Here is a 21,038-nt window from a genome sequence, read left to right as displayed (position 1 = left end):
TATAACCCCACGGAGGACCGAGTCATCCACCACAAAGAACTTTAGGCACAAGACTACCCTGAATTCCCATTAAAAATGCCCATGCTCTTGGCTCAAATATTTATTTACATTTTAGATTATATTTGAATATTGATTTCAAATGATACACACACACATAGCTCTGTAAATAAATCAAATAAATTAATTAGGAAAACTGACTGTGGTAGCATGCCAATCCAGCAGTGAAATCACTCTCACAAAGTGCAGAGTTGAGCTTGTAAACCAATCAAGATAATTACATCCTTGATTGGGAAAGTTGTTGTGTTGTTGAAGGCAATCGTTTGCTCCTTACTAGGACTCTTGGAGAGACCAGAAGACAATATCAGAGGGAGGCCAAAAGGCATTTCTTGGGTTGGGTATTTAGGCATTGGTACTTTTTCTGTATGAGTCATGGGAAGAAAGCATGCATCTTGAAAAGGTAGCTTTGGATTAAAAATTGGAAGCCTTGCATCATGAGAACCAGCATGATCTGCCTTGTAGAGTCTGTCCAATACTTTTTATGCTCTGCCTTTCCCTAAAAATAGCAGTCACCATCTGCATTTTATTTGTTTATATTTTAGGCCTTTCTTCTGAAAGGATTTATGGGAGCTCGTGTGTACATTCAATTTAATAGGACGGAATAAATAGCTAAGGACTTTGGGTCAAAGGGAAAGTCAGCTTAAAGAATAAGATGAAACCAGAAGTAAAGTTAGCACATGAAGCATAGACCATGAAGTCTATACAACTGTTAAAAGTAAGTTGATCTTCCTAGCAGCCAGTGTAAAGAAGGGAATATGATTAGTCATCAGATCCACAGTATTCATAGAGTAAGAACATTCTGACTAAATAATCAATAGATTCTCCTGGTCATTGTCCATGAAACCTTGGGTCCAGGGTTTCAATCTTCATTTTGTTTTTTTTCAGGGCTTTAATCTTTAAATGGCAAGTACCTAGAGAGAAAATGTCTCTGTTGATCAGGTAAAAGCAATGTCAAATGCTCTGACAATCAAGAAAATGTAATACAAGAGTTATATTCTTTTTGGTTTGAAAAAAATAATTGTTCACACCAGGACTTACGCCTGTGTGGAGATCCACTCCACACTTGGGGGGAGGTGGGCTAGAGGAGACTGTGGATAGAGGCAAGATTTTCTTCAGAAAATTCTTTTTTGGACATAGGAACATTCAAGTGTCCAATGTTGTAGGTCCTAGGTCAGTGGATCTCAACCCTGGCTGTGCATCAGAATGACTAAGAGCTTTGAACAGTATTGAAACCCAGTTCTCCAGGGTATTTTCTTGTGTAACCAGAGATGAGGACCACTGCCCAGAGCATAGATGGGGTTGTTTCAGGTGGAAAATCCAACCCAGAGTAGCTACTACCAATCACCAATCATAGCCAGAGTTAGTAAGATGTCCTTGCTATATCTGACTGCAAGGGATGGGAGATCTTGGTGAACAATGAGGAAAAATGTACCTGGAGATAGTAAAGGAGTTGATCTGTTGTATCAAATCATTGGAACTTAGCCAGTTTGTCTTGGAGGATGCCAGCCCACAGGCAGGACCTAAGCCCTTTCAGAATGGGGCCTCCTGCTGTGACTTCGTTTTGTAAGGTGACCAACCATCTCAATTCTCCCAGGCTTACCAGGCCATGGGGCTTTCATTTGCTGGGGAAATCCCAGCAAACGGAGATGAGTTGGTCATTCTACTGGTTTGGCTTCTTCTCAAGACACATCAAAGGGTAGAAAGGGATGATTTGGCCAATGAGGAGGAGTCAGGCCTGAGACATTTGTGACTCCTTCTGAGGCAGGACTGTGGCTCTCTGTGGATATTTATCTGGTGAGCTGTGGTCTCCTTTTTAGAGGGGCTGCCAAAGGCAGGGTTCTCTGCCTTCACCTCTGTCCCTATCTCCCTGGGACATCCTTGTGTCCTCTCCATATTCCAGCAGGGGCCCAGGACACCTTTGGTGTCTCAAGGAAGTGGAACTTCCCTAAACCCTGAGCTCTGTTCTGTTGGACTCCCTAGGATCATGGCTCTCTTCCAAATTCAGGACACAAACTTTTAAAACTTACTGCCTTTTACCTGGAAGCTTTGTCCTTAAAAATCAGGTGGGCAGCCCCGGGGTTACATACACTCAGACAATGCAGGATCCCCACAGGCACATGATGACCTGCTACCAGGATTGGTTTTATGGGCATTCACAAAGGTCCTCATGATCAGAAGGGCCCATGTTTGGTTTAATGGTCTACTGTCATCATTTTGAAATCTCTAATAAATTTTGAACAAAGCATCCCACATTTTCATTTTACACTGGGTTCTACAAATTATGTAGCCCATCCTGCCTGCCACCCCAGCCCAAAGATTTCATTCTACTGCAACAAATTGCCTTCTGCTGCCTTTGCCAGGGGTGCCGTTATGAAAAAAAATTGACAATAAAATGGGTAGACTTTACCTCAGAGACTCACAAGCCTGGCCAACTCCTGAGACTGTTTTATAGCACGTCATTATAAAGTGCTTCCAGATACCATATATGTAAATAACCTCAGGTGCATAGGTCTAATACAATATGGTAAAATAATTAGGAAGTGATGAATTTTGAGTATCCATTACTTTTTCTTTTAATATAATTCACTCAAATACAAATTTATATAATTTAATTTTTAATAATGATCATGTTCGACAACCAGCTAGCAAGATTCCTGAAATTTAACAACTGGCTCTCTTTAACAAGCACCAGTTGGCTCCAGCACATCACTACTTCTGGAACTGGGCTCAGTGATTAACAGTGCTGTGATCAATTAACAGTGTCTCTTAAGGACACAGAAGGGAAGATAGGTGGCACACATTGTCTGGAATGTCAGTGACTTCAAAAAAACAACTTTTGTTTTTTTAATTGCCAAGAGCCTGGAAAGGAAATGGCACATTTCTCCCTGGGAAGGAACTTGTAGATCTTGTCCCTGGTTTACGATGCTTCTTCAATGGTATCTGACTGCATCTCACTGGCATTGTCAAAGTTCTGGAAAGAAAAGAGTGAAAACAACCTGGATGAAAACTCCATTAAGTACCGTATACTACAGAAAAGTCAACTGCTGAAATGTGGGAGTAAATAATTTTGCGGGTTCTTTTGTTTGAGTAAAGGGAGTGTTTAAGGTCTGAATTTCACAGTTTAATATCTCATCAAGACTTTTGCACCAGCTTTCCCATTTGTCTTTTGTTTTTCTTGGTGGTATTCACCTGCAGATGAGCAGATCCAGGGTCTGCCTGGTTCTTGAAGGCACCAGGCAACAGCTGCCTGAGTAGAAGCACGAAGGAGTTAATGTGTATTCCAGTGTGTCAAAAAGTGTCTTAATGAGTTGTTAGTATTTGGTACACCTGCACCAATGGCTGTGACTTGAGGGCTTCAGATATTGCTTTGGGAGCTGAAAAAGTTCCCTGAGATTTAGGGACTAGGTTTGTTTTCCCCGCTCTTGCTATATCTGTGGTTACTGCAAGAATTTGCCCAGAGTGGGTATTTGATAAACCTTCATCCCAAGTCGATCAATTGGAGGGTGTTAGTTACAGGGGAGAGATCACCATTCTTACAGAATTTTTCTTCATTTCTTTATTGAGTTATAATTTACATGTAGTAAAATACACGTATCTAAAGTGTATAGCTTATAGCTCACTACTTTTTTGCATATACCTATATAAGTATCCGTGTGACCACCACCCTATCAAGATGTAGAACATTTCCTTCACCTAAAAAGTTCACCTGTATCATTTTCCAGTCAATGTCCACTTCCTCAGAAATAAACACTATTTCCATCTCATCTTAGGGTTGCCATAATAAAATATGGTAGGCTAGATGGCTTAGACAACAGAGATTTATTTTCTCATGGTTCTGGAACCTAGAGATCCAAGATCACGTTCCAGCCAATCCAGTTCCTGTTGAGAGCCCTCTCCCTGGTTTTTTGTTTTGTTTTTTTAAGTACTCAATATAAACATTTAATTTTTTTAAGTACTCAATATAAACATTTTTTATAAATTTATTTTTTATTGGTGTTCAATTTGCCAACATATAGAATAACACCCAGTGCTCATCCCATCAAGTGCCCACCTCAGTGCCCGTCACCCAGTCACCCCCACCCCCCACCCCCCACCCACCTCCCCTTCCACCACCCCTAGTTCGTTTCCCAGATTTAGGAGTCTTTCATGTTCTGTCTCCCTTTCTGATATTTCCCACTCATTTCCTCTCCCTGGTTTGTAATGACTACCTTCCTACTGTGTCCTCACATGACCTCTTTGTATGCATGTGAGCCCTTTGGTCTCCCTCCTTAAAAAGACACAAATCTTATTGAATCGGAGCCTCTCCATTATAGCCTCATCCTACTTCGGTTTCTTTCCCAGAGGCCCCATCTCCATGTGCAGCCACACTGGGAGTTAAGTCTTCAACACAGGAATTTGGGGGGGCACACAAACATTCAATACATAATAGACCTCTATCACAGATTAGCATTGCTGGTTCTAGAGCTTCATATACATGGGATCATACAGTATATGCTCTTTTGTGTGTGCTTTTTCTTTAAGATTTTATTTATTTATTTATTTCACAGACAGAGAGCAAGAGAGAGAGAGAATGAGAGAGAGAGAGCACAAGCAGAGGGAGGGGCAGAGGGAGAAGAAAAAGCAGGTTCCCTGCTGAGTGGGGAGCCTGATGCGGGGCTCAATCATAGGATCCAGAGATCATGACCTGAGCTGAAGGCAGACACTTAACCAACTGAGCCACCCGAGTACTCTGGGTGTGCTTCTTTTGCTCAGTGTAATGCTTTTGAGATTTGTCCGTCTTGCATGTATCAGTAGTTCATTCCTTTTCAGGAACAAATCTAAGTATTTGGGAATACTGAGTAGTATTGTGTTGTACAAATAAACCATAATTTGCTTATCCATTCTCCTATTGTTGAACATTCAAGTTGTTTCCAATTTACCAAGAGATGTATTCTTGAAAAAAAAAACAAAACGATTTATTTATTTATTTTAGAGACAGAGAAGAGGGGGAGAGGCAGAGGGAGAGAGGGAGAGAACCCCAAGCAGACTCCCCACTAAGTGTGGAGCCTGATGTGGGGCTCGATCCCAGAACCCTGAGATCATGACCTGAGCTGAAACCAAGAATTGGACGCTTACTCAACTGAGCCACCCAGATGCCTCGAGATATTTATTCTTTGTAGGGCACTATGTTAGCTTTTGGGCTATAAAGAAATGTAAAATATGTCCCTGCCCATAAGAAGCTTATGCTTGGGATCTGTGCTTGAAAAATAGCCAAGACTGTACCAACATATCAAATAAAATATGACTCTGACTCAATGAATAGAGACTGAGGCGAGGACTCAGAAGGAGGAACTTTTAAAGGAACATCAGTAAAGTCTGTTTGTAAATACATGCACTTAGAAGATGAGCCAGCTTAAAAACATCTGCCAGAGAACCAAAGGCAACTTTAAGTGAGGTCAGGGCTGGCAGGTAGTCGGGCCTGTTGCAGGGTACCTCTGGGAAGCCTCAAAATGCCTCATCGCCTATGTCCTAGGCCAAAGAGCTTAATGAAATGGACACAGGGTGAAAACATTCCCCTCGGAACACAGCTGGCTCTGGTTTTGTTTTTGTGGTTTTCTCCAAGAGGGTGGGGAGGGAAAGGCCTGTCCTCAGAAGGACAGCTAGATGCCACATCCGTGGTGAGGAAGGGCTCTCTGTGGACAGGCATAGATGTTCCAAGTGGTGAGAAGGCAGAGTGGGCAAAGGGGATATTGGTCCTGGAGCTCAATTTGGAGTCTAGAGGGCGTGTATTCAGCAGCTCTGACCCAAGAGTGGATTTGGGTGAGTTGGGTAGAGTTTGGGGCACCAAGAAAAATACTATTACAGTAAAGATGGGGCTGGAACATGACTGTCCCCTAAGGGGACCTGAGAGTCTATGCAGAGCTGCTGACACCTCTGTCCATGAGGCTGAGAGTTGAGGTCTGATGTGTTTTCATAAACATTCATACTCTTCAAGTCCTCTAATTCTTAGGGCTTTGCCTTCCCTTGCTCTGATCACAGAGCATGTTGAGTTGAAAGTGACCTTGAAGTTCCTAAGCATTCATAGGTGAAGGAGTGATAGAATGGGCAAGTTTGGGGAGATTTCTAGAGGGTTATTCAATGAAATCTCCTAACCATAATTTTATGACTGTGTTGGTGGTAAGAACATCAATAATAGCACATATTAATGCTTCACTTGCTTGAGTTTTAAATTTTCTTTATGTTTTTTTCTCATTGAAAGGATAAAAATCATCTTATATAAAATTTGGAGAAAAAATGAGAAATCTTTCTAATAGCATCTCCTCACAGATATTCCAGGTTACATCATATATACTGTCTTCTTACAAGCTTACCTCAGCATTTTCTGTGTTGCTGCAATAGTCTTGACAATGATTATACTTAATAGCTGCCTAGTATTTAATGTTGACTTACCATAATTTCCTATTTTTTATTGCTGGACATCTTAGTGTCCAGACCTTGCTATTATCTGTAACTCTGCAACAAAGTAAAATTCTTTTTATACCCAAAAGTGCCACTTACCACAACCCTGAGGGAGGACCAAGGTGTCATCAGTGATCGAAGAACAGAAAGATGGAAAGGACTCATGACTTAAAACTGCATTTTTATGGGTGCGAAGAGAACCAAAAATGGAAGTGTGGTGAGAGAAACTTCCCAAAGCATAATTTTTAAAATGCTGAAAAAAGCATAATTCTCATACAAATATATTATGAGTACACGTCAAAGTTTTATTTTGACTCAGTAAGAGAACCAGGTGTCCAAGATGTATGAGATGACACATATACGGTAGTTAAAGAAAAAATGTGGAAGTTGGGCACCTGGGTGGCTCAGTCAGTTGAGTCTCCGATTTTCAGTTTTAGCTCAGGTCATGATATTGGGGTCCTGGGATTGAGCCCCTCATTGCACTCTGCACTCAGTGGGGAGTCTCCTTGGAATTCTCTCTCTCCTTCTCCCTCTGCCCCTCTTCCTGCTCGCTCTTGTGTGCACATCACCTCCCTCTCTTGCTCTAAAATATAGAAGTAAATCTTTTTTTTTTAAATGTAGAATAAGTTCACTAAGTTAGATACAGAACTAGTTATTTTTCTTCAAGGCAACAAAACTCTAACCTTTATAGTTTCTATCAAACAGAAGTCTTTTTGATCTCTATAGGAAAAAACGTATTTGTACCACTATTGGATAAAAACCATTTGTATCTTAATGATTTTCAACAAATTAATAGCTAATCTTGGAGAGCTCTACAGTGTTGAGTCAAGAGTTAGTAGTAAATCAAACAAAGTTGCATTCTACTGGAAAGTTGAATGACTTTGAGGCAGACTTGACAATGAGGGTCATGCATCTATATTGCTTTATGTCTGACTTTTGGATATTGTTTTCTTGAAGAGAAGAGTCACCAAAGGGGAGACTCCATATTATCGATGATATGGACAGCCTCTCTAGTTGTTTCTGTGCAGGATGGCACAACTGGGTTGTTCTCATGGGCTACCCAGGGCCTGTGAACACAAGAAAGGGAGTTTTGAATAATGAATGCCCTGCACTGAGATAGACAGAGAGGGAGGGCCCCAGCGTGAGAGAGGAAATAGGAGTGGAGCTCAGGGATTTGGCTAGAGTCTGGACTGCTCCTAACTCCCAAGGACTCTTAGAAGGGCTGCCTGGAGGGGATCCTGCATGGCTCAGTTGGTTAAGCATCTGCCTCCAGCTCAGGTCATGATCCTGGAGTCCCAGGATTGAGTCCTAGGATGGAGTCCCAGGATCAAGTCCCAGGATGGAGTCCCAGGATTGAGTCCTAGGATGGAGTCCCAGGATCAAGTCCCAGGATGGAGTCCCAGGATTGAGTCCTAGGATGGAGTCCCAGGATCAAGTCCCAGGATGGAGTCCCAGGATTGAGCCCCATATGGGAGAGGGAGATGGTCCTTGCTTAGTGGGGTGTCTGCTTCTCCCTCTGACCCTCCTCCTCCTTCTCACCATCTCCCCTCTTACCCTCTTCCCTCTCATCCTCTCTCTCTCTCTCTCTCTCAAATAAATAAATAAAATCTTAAAAAAAAAAAAAAAAAAAAGCCTGCCTGGAAGAAAGGGACTTTACAAGCTCTGATAGAACCTGTTCATTTTAGAAATTTGAGTGATCCTTTCCTTATAGGGTAGAGTTCTGCCTCAGTACTTTTGAACCATTAACAGTGCTGTTCCCTTTCAGCACTGCCACTTTCTTACCCCAAACATCCCTTAGCACCCTGAACCTAGAAGCCTAAACGGCTGGCTGTACGTCTGGCTCTTTTCTTTCCTTCTAGGCCCTGGCCTGGGGTCATCTTTACCCCTCCCTGCTGTTCCAGAGCAGAAGGGGGCTCTGTGTAGCAGAGCAGTGGGGATAGCTGCTGGTTAAGGAAGAGAACTCCAGTTCCCACACTTCCAGGAATTTCCGGATTAAAAATTGGAAAGTCTCACATCCCAGGCACCCCCTCAGTCCAGGCAAACTGGGACAGTTGGTCACCTTAAGCCCAAGCCCACTTGCCATCTGAGCGGCTGTTGGATACTGCTATTGCCACCCTTGGTGTTCTTTTAACTCTTTCTGCTGGGGTTTCCTAGTTTTAATGCTCTCATCGTAGCTCTCTTAAATACCCTCTTCATTTGTGAAGCTCAGACCATACGTTGGGACTCATAAAAGTTTCCTGTGTATTTCAGTCTGGAACAGAAATGGGTACAAATTTTGCATTTTTGTTTTCTAGCAAGGAGATATTTGTGGAAGCTTCCAAGAAGACAAATTGAACAGGATGGGGTGTTTGCTTTCATGGATCAGAAAAGAATCACATTGCTTTCTTTTGATAATGACACAGAGTTGTGGAGTCACAAGAAAGAAACAGAAAAAAGTATTTTCTAGTGGAGATTTGTGAATAAAGGCTCCGGCATGGAGACCCAGGATTGCAAGACAGAGATTGATGGTGGTTGACTATGGTCCACTCTTGAAGTCCACTTAACTTGTCATGCGTATTTACACCTGGGGGCTGTTTCCAGATGCTCTCTCTAGGCATTTATTCTGCTCCAGGGTCTCTAGAAAAAAAGTTAATAACAAGGGAGGAAAGGGGGACTGTGTCAGTGGAATGGTCCATGGTCGAACTCCTCTTAGGGATGAAGGCAAAAGCAGATCCCTGGATGAGGGGGCATCATGCACAGCTCTGAAAATAAAACGTTATTGGCTCAAGCCTGAAACTGTCACTTTCCACTGAGATGGAATATATTACTCAGAAAAGAGAAGCACCAAATATTATGCAGTCTGACTTTGGGGAAAGAAAAAAAAAACACCCACTTCTTATAAAAACACTTTTTTGGGATGAAGGATTTGATTTCAACTGATGAATCATCACTGTTTTTTTACCACTGAGCCAAAAAATGAGGTTTTTAAAAAAGCATTTCTTGAAGCAAATTCTTCCATTGCTTGGGTTTCCCTCATCTGAGAGAAAAGGCATTCTAAGCACTTATATCCACAGTGCCAGAAGCTGTCCCAATTAGCGGGAAAGATATAGTGGGACAAGATTCATAACTATCAAGTTCCAGAGTCATCATGAACAAGTAACCTCAAGGTAATAATTATGATTTAGAAAAAAGAAATCATCAAAAAATAAATTTTAAAAGACAAATTTCAATGAGCAAAGAGTATGTTTTAAATGACACAATGAATGTCAGAAAGGCAAAGAAATGTAAGAAAGCTTGGTGAGCATGGTAGGAGAGGTGACCTGTCTTGATTTGCCAAGGACAGTTTTATTCATGCTTGAAAAGCACCCACTTTCATTCCCAAAATGTCTTGTTTTGGACAATGAGTTATATGGTCACCGTAGGTGTAGTGGTTCTTTTTTTTTAATATAATTTTTTAAAAGATTTTATTTATTTATTCATGATAGATATATATATAGAGAGAGAGAGAGGCAGAGACACAGGCAGAGGGCGAAGCAGGCTCCACGCAGGGAGCCCGACGTGGGACTTGATCCCGGGTCTCCAGGATCACGCCCTGGGCCAAAGGCCAGCACCAAACCGCTGAGCCACCCAGGGATCCCCATGTATAGTGGTTCTAAAACATGTCTGTAGACCCTTTGACACTCTTACCATCAAGAAGTCTACATCCCCTCCCCTTGAAAATTGGTGAGATTTTGTAACTGCATGGATAAGTGGGGTGTGATAGGATATGGCTTCCATCCTGCTCTCAATCAGGACACACACCCTAGAAACCCAGCCACCACATGGAGAGGCCATGCATATGAATTCCATCCCATAGCTGTGGTTGAAGTCCCAGGAGATAGCCATCATAAGCATTGGACAGCTGAGTGCCTTTTCCTTCAAAGGATTCCAGTGCCTAACTTTTGAGTCACTCTAGCCAATGCCAGCAAGAACAGACATGAGCTTTCCCCTTTGAGTGCTCATCAACATGATGCAGTCTATTGTCATTGTTTTAAGACTAGGCTTGGGATGGTTTGTTATGCAGCAATAGACAATCACAACACTACTGTATTTTTTATTTCTTAAAACAGTTCCAATTGTGATATATAAATATTTTTAAGTGATTTGCCAAATGTCTGTTTTTCCTCCTATATTGCAAGTTCCATGAGAGCCAGGACCCTGAGTGCCTTATCTACTGTTGTATTTCCAGCACCTGACTGTGGCTGTTTACACCAGAGGGGCTCTTAAATATGTTTATAGAATGATTACATGTATACAAAAGCCTGAAACGTCCAAGGGAATGCCAACAAAGTGGAAATGAAAATCAGAACAGTTCCTGAGGATACAAAAAAATTATCTTGGTTATTAGAAAATCGAGGAAGGGTATATTGCTTGTATAAGACATCTGTGGAGCTGGTTGCATTTTGTGGTTTTGCATTTATCAGCTATCCAACCACATTTGGGTGCACACTAACACACTATTTCAACAAAAGCCTTTGGTAATCTTTTGACAACTTTAAAAGTTAGGTTCAGGGTATATTCTTGGCTCATGCAATTTCATTAATGCATTTATACAAGATTTAGCTGTACCAACATACCAAAACAAGTGTCATCTCTCATGAGTGGAAAGGTCTATATCTGACTCCACTCTACAGAAGAGAGTTTGTTTGAAGTTGGGTAAATTTAAACTGGCAAAGTAGGAGACTTAAGAAGTTAACAAGTGTTACTGCAAAATACTTAGCTACTATTTTTGAGAATGTGTGGAAGATTGAGGTCCCAGAGCAGGGAAAGGTTACAACAGTGCCCATTTTTCAAAAAGAAATAACTTCTCAAGAAAGGGGGGAAAAAAGAACAAAACACAAGTTTATAAATTTGTGAATGCGGCAGAATTTGAAGTTCTGAGGAACCAGCTTGGCTGGAAGAAGATGGATTCAGGACCAGCTAGTGGCCTCCGATGGGAGTCACAGGCTATATAAACAATGGCAGAATTTGAATGACTGTATTTGGGCTTCTCGGGTGTTGACTGCAGGTCAACAAATCAAATCCCTCTTCAAAAAGCTGGACCTGAGAAGAGTTGGTGAGTATCTCCTACTACTGGTGGAGAAACAGACCACCTTGTGAATTGGAGCCACTCAAATGTCACATAAATTTCACTGGTCATCCTTCAGTGTATACTACTTCCATCCTCTGGTTCAGTTTCTCCAGTGACTGCATCTCCAGTCTCCTTTGAGGTAAGAGAAGGGTAGACATCAAATACCCAAGGAGAAGGGGTCCTCACCCTATGATATTAGCTGTGATGCACACACACCCTTCTTTTAAATCCAGTGTTCTATCTATCCCATTTATAGTGCAATGGACTGAATGTTTGTGCCCCCATCCCAATTCATATGTCAAAATCCTAACCTCCAGTGCGATGGTACTGGAGTGTCCTTATCAATGGCACACTAGATTCTCTTGTCCTCTTTCCACCATGTGGGAATACAACAAGAAATTCGCAGTCTACAACCCCAGATGAGGGCTCTCACCAGAACTTGACTAGATTCTGATTTCTAGCCTTCCAGAACCATGAGAAATAAATTCTGTTGTTTATAAGCCCCTCAGTTTATGGTTATTTTGTTATAGCAGCCTGATCTAAGACATCTACCAAAATTCTGTTCTCCCTCCCTTCCCTGATGTGCTCTACCATTCCCCCTCCCACATGCTCCCTATAGCTAACTTTGCTCTCCTCTTTCGAGAGTCAGTTCAGGCTATTGTAGTAGAGACCATCTGTGCCCCACCAAGATCCCTGTTAGCTGGGCAGGTACACTCATCCCAGCTGCTCAAACCTGCTTCCAGCAAGAGTTTCTCCCAGAATTACGTAGGATGTTAGGCACCCTCCCCCTGAGGAGCAGCCTATAGCCCACAACTGACTGATAAGGAGTACAGGAGCCTGGTCTCTTTGACTCCATGAGGGACAACTCTGGTTAAATTTATACTCTCTCCAGATATATCTCTGGGATCAGACTAAGGCTAGACTTCACAGTTGAATTCACATCTATGCCTACATCCATCATGCTTCCCTCATTTCTTCACAGGTTTCTTCTGATCTCCTTCAATAAATCACTTGTCCAAAATTTCTCCTCTCAGGCTCTCCTTGGAGGGAACTTAACCCAAGCAGACATTGTCTCTTCCGGGAGACTTTCTTTCACCATTTCCACCAAACTGAATTAGGGACCTACTTTTGCACACATACCTCTACACTGAGGTTCTCACCAAGTATTGGAATCCTTGATTTACTTGTCAGTCTCCCCCATGATCCACTTGAGAGTAGAAACCCTGACCCATTGATCTCTTCCTCCCCAGCAACCAGTATAGTGTTTATCTGGCCTTTAGCTGGTGCTCAGAAAAGTTTGATGAGTTGAATTCTTGGGGACATTTTTGAAAGAGAATGTGCTGGTGAAATATACAAAAGTAAATGGATGAGACATATTTGGTCTCCTGTGTTGGAAGAGGGTTCAGAAAAAAAATCACAAGAGATGGTTATAGAAATAGGATATGAGCCATGGAATATTGGTTAGCACCATTGGAAATGGAATGTAATCTGTCAGGTGGGTCAATGAATGATTATCAAGTCAGTTACTTACAAGATACAATGGAAGGTTTTTAAAAAATAGAATATGTGAGCCTGCCTTCAAACAATTTAAAATCCAGTTTGGGAAAGATTGATTGTAAATTTATAAAGAGCCATTCCAGAGCAGAACACAAACCAACTTCTAGCCCCAGTGAAGAACAGGAAGAAATAGCTTTAAGCTATGGTAAAAAAAAAATATGGGGAAATCTCTAAATCAGCTTTCTGACTGGCAGGGCACTAGAAGTCTCATTAGCACTGACAAGGGCTCTATCTTTGACCAAACTTGAATGGGGCTCCTCTATGTCCTCTTTTTGACAAGGCCTCAACCTTGGCCTATGAAAACTGCAGACTTCCAGAACAAATTTTTTGTCCACCTTTCACACTAAGAGACTTAAACAACACCAGTATAGTTTCTAACAGCTCAAGGGCGCATTCCTAGAATGATGGCCCAGTCTCCTTAAATTCCTGCTTGAGAAAACTTAATGCTGCCAAAAGAATTTACTGTTTGTTCAAAAACATGACTATAGGCTCCTGACCTCTGTTTTCTTAGAAGCATTAGTTTTAAAAACTTGCAATTGTAAATCTTTTCTCTGTCCTTTTGTAATGTACTTTTCACAAGCCAGGAATGTTTTCCTCAAGGACCTGGGAGCCATCACTTTGAAATGTAATCATCAAGAAAGGTAGGGCCCTGTCACCCAGTTTCTTTGGGAGGATAAGAGCCTGACTTCAATAAGCAAGCATGGGTGGACTCTTCACATCAGTCATCTTGACCTGACTCCAACTTTTAAAAGCACTTTTCCTTTAGCACACCCCAGTACTTAAAAAGCCTCCTGCCTTTCATTTCAGTGAAGCCAAACTGAGGTCTCTCCCCTACTGCAGTAGTACTGGATAAAACCTTACTGCCTTAACTAGTGTTTGGATGTTTCTCTTTGACAGCACCCAAAGGAAGCTAGGACTTCAAAATTAGTGGACCGCTCTGAAAAGAAGAGCAACAGGGTTCCACTTCAGAGGTTTTGTCCTACAGAGAAGTTAGAGGTGGACAAGTTGACCTTTTAAGCCCCTCTCCTGACCAATTTGTCATATGGTGGGTAAAATATCCTCCAGGAGCTCTGTGAGTTTCAGGGAAGGATCCAGCAATGAATTATGTCTCCAAAGTAAATAGAAAAGTTGTCTTTCTAGCAATTAAGAATAAGACTGGTCCGGACTCTCTGCTTCTCCATTGCTGAGTGACTTTAGATAGATCACAGAACCCCCTGAGTCTCAGTTTCCCCATTCTATAAAAATAAGGGGTTGCACTAGATGATGTTCAAGCTCCCTTCCCTGAGTTCCCGAATTATTTGGAAAATCCCCCTGCTAATCACCCTTGATGGTTATATTGAAATCCCTGTCAACTGTGTGTTGAGGTGGGGGAAGAGTTCTCTACTGTGTGCCGAGAAAGAGCTCTCACACCTCTTCTAGGGCCATATGTGGCCAGGATCCCCTGGGAAACCAAAAGCACACGTGGTTGCCAGAGAGTCTAACTCTGTGACTCAGAAATTGCCATCTGCTAAACAGCTTTTAATTGAAGCTCCAAGAGGCAGAAGCTGGCTGGAAAAATCTTGCAAGTTGATCCAATAGGATTATCTTCTCTAAAAGAGGTTTTTCTATGTTTAATTAGTTGGAAGCCATTTTGCTACAGATGGATTATTCAGGTGTCAGTCCTTTTGGTGCCCTGCCCCCTCCCCTCTGTGTTTGAATACCACAGATTCTTTACTTAGTAGCAGCCTCTGATTTTTTCTCCCCTGAGAGACTGCACTACCAATCTTGAGACGCCCAGTGTCACAGAAGCCTTTTCTCCACCATTCAGGATGCAGGTGAGCTATTTCAACATGGATGGAGAAGGCAAATGTAACCAGTTCTCAATATTTGGTGATCTGAGTCAATTACATGCACTAGGAACCGGAAACTCATGGTCACATTGATCTACACTGAGTCACCAGGAATGCATGGCCTGAAAGACAACACTGACCAAAGGGAAACTGAGTCATTTCAGGTGCAGAGTGTTAACCCTTTGCAGTCAGGGTTAGAGAGGGCTTTCAGCTTCATATGCAGCTGGCAAGAGGTGGGTGAAAGAATAAGTAGCCAGAGTCAGAGGTTTCTTCCAGTCTGGGATTTGGACTCCTGCAATTCCTCGTCTGTCCTCACGGGGCAGAGTGTGAGATTCTGCTATAGACATGGGTAGAGTCCGGGAGTGGAGGGAGGTACAGAGTTGGAACCAATGTCAGACATGGCTGCAAAAATGAAGATGCTGTTCAAAGTGCTTCTAGGTTTGCAACTGGGTGAAACACTTGATTTCAACTCACAGGTAGTTAATACTTTCTTCATATAACCTTTTTATTATGGAAAATTTCAAAGCACACAAGACATTTAAAGAATTTCCATATACCAATTGCCCAGTTTCAACAATTCAACTCGAGGCTAATCTTGTTTCATCTATACCCTCACCAATCTCCTCATGCCCACCTCACTCCCCATATAATATATTCACATTTTATAAGGAAACAAGGCTATAAGCATAAATGAGGAAGAATAAATTGGGTCAGTTATTCTCAATGAGTGGGGAGAGGCAAAGGGTAGAGGCTATATATTACATTCTTTGGTGTGACATGTGTGTTTTGGAAAAAGCAAGGTTGATAATACACTGCCATCATATAATTTTTATTTGAAACATGATAAAACAATATCTATTGTTTTCATAATATAAATTACAGAAAGCAAAGCTAGACAAAAGTTTTCATGAATCAGAGGGTGGGAATGACATCAAACCTCTCAGTCTGTAAGATTTTTATGTTGATCAGAAAGAAAGAGGTCATGGGTGAGACTAGGTCATAAAATATAGAATTAGAATCTATTCAAGGTTTCTTCCCTCTTTTACCTCCCAGGATTTACTATCGTAATAGCTGGGAATGGGAAGCCATGGCTATTCTCTTTTATAGCATCTAGCACAGTTCTAGCTAACCAGGAGTCTTCACTAAATGCCTTGGAGAAGTGGCCTTTCCTAAAGTTGTAGTTAAAATATGAACCAGTGGGAGATTTAGAGGAAATTGTTCATGAACAGCTTTCACATGGCATTTCCAAATTGGAACAATAAGCAAATCTCCAAATTGGAAAAATTGCTTAAAAATAAGCAAACTCTGTAGTTTTAAAACTCTGTTCCCTTGAACGTTATAGCTGCAAGAGGGCATTGGCAAACACTGACATGTCCCAATCAACTTTGGACGAACTGAATTCTGTATTGCTTCTGTTTTATATTTGGGTTTTGCTATACGATTTCATCAGCATTTCAAAAACAAGTTCTACTGCTAAAAAACCAACGATGATAGTCTCCTTCTACAGGAGAGGAGCTGGTGATGTGGAAAGGGAGATGTGACTTGCCCAAGCTCACACAACAGGGTAGTGGAGTTGCTGGGGGGCCAGAGCCTGGTATCCTGGAATCCATGAGCAGTTGACATGGTTGTTGGATTGGGAGCCACAGAAAAAAAGGGAAAATGCTTTGGAATGAAAGTGCTATCCATACAAGTTCTCCTGCTCTTCCAACCCCAGGTCAGGCTCAGCAACTTTTCAGTGGTTTGTTCTGTAATGGTTCCTGTGAGAAAGAGGCACTGTGGTCCAGGAAAACAAATGAATAAACAAACAATAAGCAGAATTAGATGTATAAATGCATAGAACAAATTGACGGTTGCCGGGAGGGGGGGGCATTAAGCAAAATGGGTAAAGAGGAAAGGGAGATACAGGCTTCTAGTTATGGAATGAATAAGTCATGAGAATAAAAGGCACAGCATAGGGAATACAATCAATGGTGTTGTAATAGCATGGGGTGACAGATGGTAGCTACACTTGTGCTGAGCATAGCATAATGTGTAAACTTGTCGAATCACTATGTTGTACACCTGAAACTTATACAACATTGTATGTCAGCTCTACTCAAATAAAACATTTTTCAAAGAAACAAAGAGAAGAAAATGTCCTAGATCACCGGTGTGCAGCTGGTCGAGGGCACGGTATGCTGTGCTCCTGAGCTCTCAGCCAGAAGCTCACCTTTGCTAAATGTTCCTCTTTCACTCAACTAATTCCCCAGAAAGGAGAGTTGGACACATTCCACCATTAAGGAGCAATAGAGGAACTTTGGACTGGATGTTTGGGAGGATTCTTGCAGAGAAAGCCATTGCTGGGAGACATGGCAATATGATGAGAACATAGGCTGTGGTTTTCTCTGCTGAGCTAGAGAACCCTTGACTCATGGACCTCAGAGTACCTGCTGGTTAAGCTAAGGTCATGTCAGTGGTTGCAAATGAGTGGTCAGGAGATTGAGCACTACCCTCAGGCATATTTTATTTAGGTTGTATGGTGTTTGAATATTTTTTTGAGTTAGTCACCTACTTGGGAGATTAAAAACTAGATTTCTGGGAGCACCTGGGTGGCTCAGTCAGTTGAATGCCTGGCTCAGCTCAGGTCGTGGTCTTGGGGTCGTGGAGTGGGGTCATGAGATAGAAACCCGCATCAGGCTCTGCACTCAGTGCAGAGTTTGTGCCTTCCTCTCTCCATCATGAGCATGCATGCACCCTCTCTATCTTTCATAAATAAATAAATAAATAAATAAAAATATTTTTTAAAACTAGATTTCTGGTGTCTGTTAAAAAAAAAGAAAAGAAAGAAAGATCTGGTAACAGTGAACAACACTGACAACACATTCTTTTCAGTCTTTAATACATTCCTTTGTTAGCTTTAGTCCCCACCATTCCCTACTACCTTATACCCAGCTTGCTTCCCTTGTTCAATATACCTCCTGGACCCTGTAGCCATCTGGCGTAGTGACTCAGTATTCTGACAAAGTGTTTCAAACAAAAATTCTCAAATGTAGCATCAGAATTTTCTTAGTCTTGCCCAAGGCTCTACCCAAAAGATTATTCCAGTGCATTAATAAGCCTCAAGATTTGCACTATAAACCAGCAGCCCAGGGGTTCTGAGGCAGGTGGTTTTATGTCATCATTTAAGAAAAGCTACTATAAAATCAAGGTTCTCAATATCGGGAACACATTTGAATCACCACAGGGGACTATACAATATATTCAGCTTTTAACCCCAAACCAAAAGAATCAGAAAACACTAGAGGCACAGCACAACATGGTTAATATTTCTTCATTGCTTTTTTAAAAATTCCTCCAAAAAAATAAATAAATAAATAAATAAATAAAAATTCCTCCAAATACATGCAATTCAGAAGAGTTCATTCAACTCGTTTAAATTTCTTATCTAAATGAACCAACTGTTAACATCTTGCCATATCCATGCCATCACATGCACTTCCTCTTGACCAAATCAGTCAAAAGTAGGTTGGAGATGCTTTCTATCTTACCCCTGACCATTGTAGTATGCCTCCCTTTAGAAAGAATATATTGTTTTACACAACCACACAGCATAACCAAGCCTAAGAAGCATAATTGTTTCCTTGTGATTAGATTCAGGTCAGATATTTCCAGCAAGAATCTCATACAGGTTCTTTGTGATGTTCTGTATCTCCCACCACATCACATCAGGAGGCAGAAATACAGTGGTTCACAAACTTAAGTATGCACCTTGAGGGCTTGTTAAAACCAGATTGCTGGACTCTACCCTTATAGATTCTGATTCCAGAGGTCTGGGATAGGGTCTGAGCATTTGCACTTCTCATGAGTTCTCATATGATACTGATGCTGCTAGACCAGCCTCCCAACGTGGAGAACAAGGTCATCCCACCATCGCAATAAGTATTGGTGATTATGGCATGCAGCCAACAATGGGAACCACTGCTAGTCTGGTCCCTTGATACTCAGATACAGTCCTCAGGGCTACAGCAGCAGCATCACCCAACACCTTGTGAGAGATACGCGATCTCAGGCTCCACCCCAGACCTATCAACCCAGAATCTGCATTTTAACATCAAAATCGGCAGCGATCCAGATACACATTCAGGTTTGAGCAGCGCTGTTCTAGAGCACTTGGGAGCTTCTCCCACACCTTACCTGCTGCCTATGGCTCTGCACCTATGGCACCCGTATGGGTGAGGTGGTGACGGCTGTCTCTGGGAGTCAGCTGGAGCCTGCAATAGTTGTGGGGAGGGCTGTGGCCTTCCTCCAACCCTGGAGGAAGCCAGTTTCAGTCCTCCCCACTTTCCCACCCTCACTTTGGGTTTGTCAAGTCGTTCTAAAGAGCCCTTAATTGAGTTCCATCCCTAATTTGGATGTCTTGTATTTCCTGCTCCTCTGACTTGGGTTTCCTCCTCACATATTGCCTTGTTTAGTTTTGGGATTTCTGAGTACACAGCATTTTGCTAAGCCCTGAGGCTATGTAGGTGACTAAAGCCCTGAGGATATGTAGGATATGTAGGTGACTAAAGCAAATTCCCACCTTCAGGGAGCCTGCAGCCTGGTTCCATTTCCCAACTGACCACCTGCATGGCCTTATAAGGTCCCCACCTCAGCCCCACACTTCCACTTCAGTTGCCTGTTGTTCCCCTGGACTCCTTGGCTCTGGGCCTGCAGAATTGAGTCAGACATAGAATTTGCCTGACCTCTTTTTTTTTTTTTCCAGTTTAGAGGTGGGGGCTATTTGGGGCCATCTACCAAGTATCATCAAATTGTCATTCATCAAACACATAGAGGGGACCAACTATGCACCAGGCCTTGGATCCCGAGAGATGTGCTTCCTGGCCTTTGATTACACACAACATGGAAGAGGAGATGAGGTCCTTACGGAAAAGGACATAACACCAGGAAAAATGTGTTTGGAGACACTTGTGAGATTTCAGACTGGGGAGAAGTCACTTCCCATTATGGAATTAAAGCAGGCTTTGTGGAAGAGGAAGTGACATTAGGAAAAAGGCAGTTGACATCTTCAGGGTTGGATAAAATAAGGTGGCTTGGTTCTGCTTTGAAACAGGCCCAGAAGTTGCTCAGATTCAGACATTGTTTACTGCAAACCCACTTCCTCACCCTGGGCGTCAAGGAGAAGGCAATATATTTGCTCATAAAGCATTTTACAAGCCTGAGCAATGGGGCATGGATCGTAAAAGACTCTAACTAATTCAGTGCTGGGGTGGAAATAGCTTCAACATGTGGGAGGAGGAGAACCAAGTGGGTAATGTGACAACTGGGGATTGGAAACAGCCGTCAGAAGGACTGGTCTGCACTTTCCACTCCTGGCAGAGAGCAGGTCTATCAGGAATATAAGCAGATGGCTGGACCAGGGAGTTTCAGAAGCAAATATGGGGCTGGCTAAACTGTTGTCCTGGGTGAAATTGAGTTTGGGGATAACCAGGAGAACTGGACAGAAGAAGAATCAGAAAGAGGGTGGCAGAGACACCATCTCCCCATCTCAGAGCACCAGGCAAGGCAGAACCATGATTCCCTAGCTTAATCATCAGTTCAAAAGGAGGGCCCTGCTGGGGGTGGTCAGGGAGGGCTTCACGGGGGAGGGAAATCTTACAACTTGAGTTGAATCTTTTTAGGTCGATGAGGACTGATGGGAAAGTAGAGTACAGTACACAGGAAGTACAGGGGTGTGAGCACATGTGCTGTGCCTGGGAGTGATGACACTATGACCGACCACCCTGGCTGCCCCTTTGCTGGCCCTGCCTCTTCACCTCCCCACCCTTGCATCCCTGCCCTTTGCTATAAGCTGGGGTACCTCCCACTGTGACTCTGGCCCAGCTCTCTGCTCGCTTTGACTAATAGGATGAGACAGAGAGAGGTCTTGCAATAAAGGATTAACTCAGCAACTCTGATGGTCCAAACCATGAGCATTGCAAAGGAAGCTGTGGCCCTGGGCTGGTAACTGGTTCCTAGGAGGTAACCCCTAAGTCCTCAGGATAGCTTGCCTAATAGCTTGGGCTCCATGGTATCAGCTTAATCCCTGGAGA

The 21,038-nt window shown here is 42.5% G+C and overlaps 1 long non-coding RNA gene across 1 annotated transcript in view; it reads right to left on the bottom strand.

Moving 5' to 3' along the window:
- Nucleotides 1-2,659: 2,659 nt before the first annotated feature.
- Nucleotides 2,660-21,038, bottom strand: part of LOC144293933 (uncharacterized) — a 33,836-nt gene continuing 15,457 nt past the window's right edge. The window contains exon 3 of the long non-coding RNA XR_013361288.1: nt 2,660-3,028. This is a non-coding gene — a long non-coding RNA (uncharacterized LOC144293933). The remainder of the gene's footprint in view (nt 3,029-21,038) is intronic.

Source organism: Canis aureus, chromosome 22, assembly GCF_053574225.1.
Source record: "Canis aureus isolate CA01 chromosome 22, VMU_Caureus_v.1.0, whole genome shotgun sequence".
NCBI lineage: Eukaryota > Metazoa > Chordata > Mammalia > Carnivora > Canidae > Canis > Canis aureus.
Note: the sequence above shows the minus strand (reverse complement) of the source record. Positions and strands in the feature narration are given on the sequence as shown.